Below are 9,102 nucleotides of genomic sequence, written 5' to 3'. Positions count from 1 at the left end.
AAAATTTGAAAATCTGCTCGACCTTATAAAAACTATGTCAAAATTTGTATATAATGAAAAATAAAATAAAACCTTCTCATCTAACCTACTATTGATTGCTTTAAAATTGATCAAATTATGAGTGAATTTAATTTTTTTAACTAGAGATTGAATTTTTTAAAACATATTAAGGATAAATTTAAAACTTAAGATATTATATTTAAGAACATTGTGTCTCAAATTTACAATGTATATATAATGTTAGCTATAAAACGTCAACAAATCAGAGTGGCGCAGCGGAAGCGTGGTGGGCCCATAACCCACAGGTCCCAGGATCGAAACCTGGCTCTGATAAAGAGTGGCTTCCCCAAGTTTTTTACATTTTTTTAATTATTATTATTATCTCTTTTCCTAACCGGAATTGGGCCCATTGAATTTATGGGGGATTGGGCTTGGGCCCTATTGCTGAAGCATCTCCAATGAATACTAAATTAATGGGAAATTTGTGATGGATAGCTAAAATCAGTGTAAATTTTAAAAGCAGTTTATGGTGTTTTTTATTTGTTGTAATTAAAATGGATAGCACTAATAATTAAATGTATAGTAATATTTTTAAATAATTAAAAATATAGTAAGAATATTGAAGTCTCTATTATTGATTAACTCTTATTGTAGATAAATTTTATCACCGATAGACTCCTACTAACGATATAGTTTATCATTAATTTTATTGACTTCGTTGACTTTGTGTTTGTTTCTCCTGATTTTTTTTCTTCTGAAAAACTCTATACATTCTTGCTTTGAAAGTTAATTTTCAAATTAAGATATTTTCTTCAAAATATACTTGAATTTATGATCACGGGTCTCATCGATGACGAGCATCAAATTGGTAGTTCTTCTCACTTTTCTCCTCTTTCTGTTGCAATGAATCTCCGTTGTGATATGTCTCAATAGATATATCAAGACAATAAATCAATAATGAACCACAAACAACCATAAAAATTTAGAAAACTAAAAAAAACAAATATCACACACAAATCATACGTGAAAATCCTTTTCAATGTGAACCATAAAAACCACGGGACTTGTGAGAAGTCCAACCTTGTCATCTCTTTTAAGAATAAAATTGAGGGAAAAGGAATCCAACCAGTCATACAAAGATTCACAACCCATCAATACTTTCATACATGAGACATCAGCGCTTGAGAGATAAAATATGAAAAATAAATCCAGTTTTACAGATTTCGTCTAGCAGCAACTACAGACAAATCAGAGCTCAACACGATGATCAACTGTTAAGAACGAGACCCTATGTGTCCCAACAAGCTGACAAAGTTTCAATAAGATCTAACAGTTGCAATTCCAACAATCGACAACTTTGTAGAAGTTGTCTCTAAAGATCAGAACTGCACTCCTCTAACTATTTCACTTAATTTTTATGTGTGTTTTTTTTTTTTATATTCTCTTTTTCTTTAGATCATATCCATATCACAGAAAAGAAAATCTTAAGCTTTCAAGATAGACCAACCCATTTATGCTAACACATATCTCAACATTGTGGGCTCACAAACACAAGTTAAAAAAAACTTTATTTGTGCAATAAGTTGGTTGGATACCCACAACAAATTACCGGATTGAAATCAATGCTTTCATAAGTTTAATGCTTTATTTTAAAATATTTCAAGCATTATAGCGCGATCAAAGTTTTTGTGGATAGTATAGTTTTTGGAACATTAATTGAAGATGAGAATACAAAGAAGAAGAGTTGTCCAAGCTTTAAGGACTCAATGTCGTAGCTCTCTCAACACCTTTAATTTGAATGCTGCAATCATTTTATCTAAGACGAGCATTTCAATGTTACGAATTTACTAGTAATAGAGTTACCTACAAAACGGTATACATTTAGAATGATCATGCATGGTTTTAGAAAATCTAGATAATTGAGGTAGCTTTAGTACTTTTTCTCATCATTTCTTTTCTTTTATGGTCGGTTTGGATCGCAGACATTGTTTCATGGATATAAATATTAAATATCTAGAATTTGAACGTCAGTATTTTAAATGCCTGAAATAATTAATGTGTTTAGATATGAAAGATAATTAATACCTGAAAGTTAAATATGTGCGTTCAGTTACCAATTTTATATATGAAAACAAAAATTACATAATTACTTTTAATTAAATACAAGAGACCAATTATTGTAGTCATCAAATAAATTTAACATTATTTAATTCATAAAAATAGAAATAAATCAATGCTTTTATATTAAACCTCTGTCAAACATAATTAATTAATTTATACTTATTACTAAAAATAATTAATTTTTATATATTAAGTAGAATATTGATAATGTAACGATCAGGCTCCCTAGGACTTATACTAGGCCGTTTACATGCATGCATACATTTGAAATCGATATTTTTTCATGATTTGATAAAAACCAACTAAATACTATGAAATAAATACTTTTATTAAATGTAAACAACTGAAATTCATTTAAAATGGTACCTCTAAATCCATAAAACAAAACCAAAAAATTCTCATAAAAAATTTAAAATGATAAATACCTAATGTCAGTGGTTTTTTTAAGGGAAAAAAAACTATTATTTCATATTAAAAATTCTTCTAATGTGTTTCAATTTATATTTCGTCCTAAAATTTTTTGAAATTTTTAATTTTTCTTTTTAAAATTTTTGTCCATTTTTTATCTTTTAACATTTTGCTCTTGAAATTTTTGTTCTCACTTTTATGTTTTTTTCTCTCTTTAAAGTTAATTCTCCACAAGTTTTTGTCATTCTCCCCAAATTTTTTATACCTTAATACTTTTTGCCTTTATTTCTTTATCTATCTAAGACGACTTTTGAAAACAAACATTAATCATTTGAAAATACTTTTAATTAGCTTTAAATCGTTTGTATAAGTATGAAAACAAAATATTAACATGATGTATCCCACTTTTATAAAACTAATTATAATTAAATAATTTAGTTCAAAACATGTATTCTAAAAGTCCATCCCAAATATGTTCTTTAAGTAATTAAAAACCATTTTTAATTTTGATGGTATAAAAGCACGTTGAACCAAATAAATAAAGTGCTGGTATGAAAATCACTTGCTGATAAATCAATTGTATTAAAATCACTATTTCTAAAAACACTACTCCTAAACATGCTCATTTTACTAGTATTTTTTAGAAAAGGTTATTACTTGAATTGAGTTCATTTAACGTAAATTTATTAATAACAATTTCACATGATAATCAAATATGCTTTAACATATTAAGGATAGGATGTCAAAAAAAACCCAATGACTAAAAAAACTCGATTAACCCAATCCAACCAATCCAACCTGTACGGTTTGGATTTAAATGAAAATCTTATGAGTTGGAATGGTTCATGAGCTCACTTAAATAACCCAAATCAAACCGACGTACTTATTAATAGTTTTAAAAAGTAAGTTGCTTTTTTATTTGTGATACAATTATTTTTACATATATTTATTTTTATTTTATTTTATTTCTTAATTGTTTTGGTTCATTTATTATCCAACAACTCCTAAAAATAAATTTTTAGTACTTTGGAAGAAAATTTTTGTAATATAAATTGAAATTGAGTTATTAATTTTATTCTATATATGCAAATAAATTAATACAAATTTTACATATTGACATATTACTTAATTTTTAGAACACAAATTTTAATAAATGAACCAACTAATTCAAATCAACCCAACAAAAAAAAATAATTTATGATTGGATTGAGTTGGGTTGAGTTGCGTTGGGTTCATTATTAATAGAGAAAATCAGATATATAGCACTAATTACACTTTCATTTGGAGAAATAGCAAAACACAGAATTCTTTTGAAATATAACAAATTGCGTGACACACACGTGGGTCAATCTTCTGTTAATCCTAAAATTCCCCCACCAACATTTTTTATTCCACTATTAATTATGCATCTGTTTTTAATTAAACTGTAATTAATTTATCAAATTTATAACGTGGACTCTATTCATTTCCTTAGAGAGTTTCACTAGGAACTAAGTGCCTTTTTCCTTTGAAAAATCTGACATAAATTTCGTGATTTAATTTAAAAATAATTGAAATTTGTATTTCAATGATATTATATATTCAAAAAAATGTTTTGAATTTTTCGACTTTTTATATTTATATTATACTTTCTCTTAATCTTAACTAGATTATTTGTTTTTAAATTTTTTTTATGATTATCTTATTTTGAGTTTCAAATCTTATATTATATTAGTTTTCTTAATTAACTTTTCTATTTAGGTTAGATTTTCTGTTCATAACAAAATCATACATTTTTTTTTAAATTGTTTTTATGATTATCTTTATTATAATTTTGTTTCAAACATGAAATATTAGAAAAATCTCATTTTTATTAGTTAATCTTATTTTAAAATTTTGAATCATATTATTTTTTGTTTTAAAGATTCGTTGGAAAGAATAGCAAAATAGATATTTCATCAAATTTATAGCCAATACACTCTCACTCATGTAGTTTCACTTTTCTTTAACCCTAAAATGCCCTCAGGATTTTTAATTACACCATAACTAGTTCTGGCATATGCAGATTTTATTAACATAATTTTCTCCTAAATTATCTCCCTACCCTTTTCGAATTTTAAAAATTGAATGTAATTCTTTTTTTCAAATATCATATTTGATCTTATCTTCAATTTCAAATTTTATTTTTATCTAATTTTTCAATCACTGATGCATGGATGAAAGACTCGGTTAATCGACCATCGGCCAAGAGTTCAAGTCGTGAAATCCCTTCTTTCCAAATTAATTCCTATCAAAGAGATGTGAAAAGATAGGCCAAACATATGGATGGTGTTGGTATTAACCAGTTTGCCTTAGAAGTCTTAAACCCACCTTGACAACTTTGATGAAAGAATGATGTACCATCGTTGAATATTGTAGATGTCCACAATTGTCATCAATACCACATCATAATTGGGTAGTAATTTCAATTTACAATTTTTAATTGAAATTTTCATACCAATTTAAATTGGTTTCTTTATTCACGAATGCAATTATTTGGACAAAGTTTTTATCAGCCCTCACTTTCTAAATAATATTTTAGGTCTACAATAAGAAAAAGTACATAATTTTAGTTAAGTTCAAGAGTAATTTAGGATATATTTGAGAGTGATTTTGAGATGGTCAAAATCACTTTTTCTTTTGCCAAAATCATTTTTCCTTAATGATGGTGTTTGGCCGGAGCTAAAATTTAAAATAATTTCAAATTGATTTTGGAGGAATTAGTTTATAGGTTTGTTAATTGATTGATCGGTATCCAAAAAAATGGCTATCTAATTTTATTTTTGTTAAAATATTGTCGATTAGTTATTTGTGAAATAATGTTTTTTTTTTTAATTTTAAATACTAAAATAAAAGATGACAGATATTGTCTATTATTAAAATGTTATTAAAACAAACAATTATATATTTTTTGAATTTTCTTCCAATATCTATTATAAACATTCACCTTATTCAATATATCAACAATGCATATAAAAATTTAACAATAAAATAAACAGAAATAGATATTTACCATACTTATTTAGTTAAATAATAATTTTTCAAATAGAAAATATAAGTTTGAGTAATTAGGTAACTCTAAATTCACTTTTAGAACCATCATAATAATTCAAAATCACTTTTAAATATTTGAAAATCACTTTAAAAAGTTTGGAACCAAACATAAATTTGATTGTTTAAAAATCAATTTTACAAAATAAGTTGTACCTAATTTCTTTTTCTAAAATCACTACTCCAACTATCACTCCCAAACATACTCTTAGATAGTTAGGTTAATTGATTTTTAAATTTAGTGTATTTGTTCGACCTAGTTTGGAAACTAATTAAAGTGTTTTTGTAGGTCACATAAATATTTCATTAGAAATATCACTAACAACTTTTACAAGACCTTCTATGACTACAAAACCCTCTCAATTACACTATAACTAATATTTTATTTTCTCTTAAAATATCTTTTATGTTTTAAATCAAATCATACTGTTATTTTTTTAAATATCAAAACAAAACCAATTCTTTTTCAAATATCATTTTATTTATTTGCTCTAATTTCTTAATTTTTTCAACTTATTTTATGTTTTTACATTTTGATTTTTTAATTAATTTTAAAATTTTATACAATCAAATATCGGACATATATATATATATAATGTGAATTATTTTCTTTAAAAAAAAAACTTAAGTTATTACACCCAACAGGGCTGCAGCCCTCCCCTCATATTCTTTGCATCCATGACTTTCTTAAAATAGTAGAATGAAGAGTGAAGACAGACCAATCATATTTAAAGTAGTAGATTGAAAGAAATTATAGATGTGATGATAGATTTAGAGACAATGATTCTATTCATGATAACACCATTATTAGGGTTGAGGTCGGTAATGGAGCCTGTGTCGGAGGAGTTGAGATAGAAGAAGATGGAACGGGAGTGATCATTGTTGGCTCTAGAGGAGCAATAAATGAAGCCGGTGGAGAAGAAGTCGAAGCCGAAGCTGGTGTTGGAGTTTTGGTGTAAGGAGAGGGAGCCACGTCCGACGGAGCAAGGGATGAAGATAAAATGGAAGTTGGAGGTGTCATCCACTGTTAGTGGAAGAGCCGGAGAAAAATGGCGGCGACTTCGTTGGAGAAGAGGTTGGTGCGGCCCTTAATGTTTACTCAAGAAAGACACCGATAATCTCTAAATGATTGTTTTAATTACAATGTAATTACGAATATTTCTTAATAAGTCAATTGTAATCTTTGTATGGTTGGGGTTAGTTTAGATTTTTATAAATTCGTTCATTTTTTTAATTAATTAGTTTTTCCATTTTTACAAATGAAAAGTTAAAATCTGTTATTCCTCTTGTTTCTCTTGTTAGCCCTATTTAATAAGGGTTATTTTGGGTAGAAGAAATTTAAAATCCTAATAATTGAGTTGGGTCTAAAATGTACCTAATCCGATCTAACTCAATCTGTGAACACTTCTACTGAAGGACATTGTGCTCTAGTATTGATGTTCTAGATGTGCTTTAAATCTATGACAACCTAGTATTAGTATTGATGTTGTAGAATTTGTAAATGTTTGCAGCAATCCAATAATGAATCACGTCACGATGAATATGGACATACTAGTATAGTTCTCGATTCAATTACTTTGGAATAAATTCACAATACTTACCTATAGATTTTCAAAACTTATCTATTACTCGACCAAACAGAACTGAAATCAGTAAGTAAATGATACAATAGTAAAATTATGTACACTTTTAAAACAATATTATATTATGTTGTTTATTTATTTTACTTTTCTTTTATATATATAAGAGGTAATTAAGAGGTCTACATTTTTTTTGGAAAAAGAATTAAGAGATTAGACATAGTTTATACTTTTATTATTATTTATTCTAATATTCGTCTCATTTTAAAAGTTGCTCAATCCATGTTTAATAATGTATTTTAAAAACATTAAAAAAAAATAGTGTAATTAATAACGCTAAACATTTGATAATCAATGGAAGTACAATTAATTAATTTTTTTTGTCAAGTTTCATGACATAAATTTTGTATAATTATTGTTTTGCGGTATTAAGTTTCATAATAATATCACATTACACCCGTGCATGTTTCTACAATTTTTTAATTTGGAATTTGAATCGAAGGAAAAAAGTGTAAATCATAAATTTATTGTTTTATGAATTTTCACGGTTTAGATAATTGAATCCAATAAATAAATAAAGACAAAGGTTTAATATAATTTGGTCTATTTTTGAGATTGTTCAATTATAGTTCTATGTAGTTTTAAATTTTAAACTTTAGTCTTTGTACTTCCTCATAGTTAATTTTATCAAATTTAGTTAAATAATAATAATAATTTTCCTGAAAAAAAAATATAATATGTGAATATATATTAAAAAATTAGAGTGAAAGCATTGATAAATAATAATTTTTTTAAAAAAAATAAAAAAATAAACAAACAGTATAAACTAAATTTAATATATATATATATAAGAATAGAAACTAAAATTAAACAAACTTCAAAATATAGAAATCAAAATGGTATTGACCGCATGCGTCATCTGAGACCGCCGCAAGAGTAATCGCATGCATTCTCATAAAGATTAGTTCGCCACATGGAATGTTGCGTCCACAGAGTGATAACCGTAATGGAAAATTGATCGCCAAGTGGGTGGAATGCGTTGACACTTATGGAGAAACAAGCTTGAACGCATACCTTGAGAGTATCAAGATAAGGTGATGCTGACATTTCCTATATCGCGATAAAGGTAGCAGTGAATCAAAACGCAATCATCAATCCTGTCGGTGATTGAGCTCTATAAATAGCGCCTTGGATCTTCACTTCAAACCATTCGAGCTTCTACCCTAAGGTAGATCCTTGTGATCACATATGAGAGTATGAGCAACATTTTCTTTGAGGATTCTTCACCTCTACAGCCCATTCTGAGTGACGGCCAGAGTTACGCTGGAGATAGAGCTCGAGAAAGATTTCTCCACCATCCATCTATGGCGCCACCAATAGCCTTGACGCATTTTCGGATGAAAAGCAAGAAATTGTTTTCATCTAGCCTTCCATTTCTTCTCTTATCTCTGTATTGTATTACATTTTGGCTTAAAACATTAATACAATTTGTAATCAATGCATATCTTAGTTCCTTCAACACCATCTTCATCATTTTCTTCTTCTTTATCATCATCTACATTCACCATTTAGTTAACTATTGAAGATAGTCACATACTATGCCGTACAACCTAGAGATAGGACGTATGTAGCAACCCACCGAGAGGTGTGCATTGCACGAGTATAGTGCGTTAGTCCTCTTCGCATGGTGTGAGGCTGAAGCAATGTTTGTCTATGAGTTGTCACAATGCTTGTCTATGAGCTGACTAGCCACAACTCACTATCCAAGAAGGTAAGTAGTGGAATACACTAAAGTAGAGTAAGCCTTGTTCCTAGAGATAGGCACGATCTTATGCTCGATGCAACCATGCATTATAGAGATATAAGCATGCGACTGGCCATCAAGAGGTATGCGATGTGTTAGTATGGCGAGCTGGGATTACTC

General features: G+C 27.8%; 1 non-coding gene across 1 annotated transcript; it reads left to right on the top strand.

Annotated features, from left to right (window-relative positions):
- The first annotated feature begins 261 nt into the window (after positions 1-261).
- On the top strand, positions 262-333 carry TRNAM-CAU (transfer RNA methionine (anticodon CAU)). The gene has a single exon. It is a non-coding gene; the product is annotated as a tRNA-Met (tRNA).
- The last annotated feature ends 8,769 nt before the right edge of the window (positions 334-9,102 follow it).

This window comes from Benincasa hispida, chromosome 12 (genome assembly GCF_027475165.1).
Source record: "Benincasa hispida cultivar pf3 chromosome 12, pf3_genome.v1.1, whole genome shotgun sequence".
In the NCBI taxonomy this organism is placed as follows: Eukaryota; Viridiplantae; Streptophyta; class Magnoliopsida; order Cucurbitales; family Cucurbitaceae; genus Benincasa; species Benincasa hispida.
This window is presented reverse-complemented; position numbering and strand designations above follow the sequence as displayed.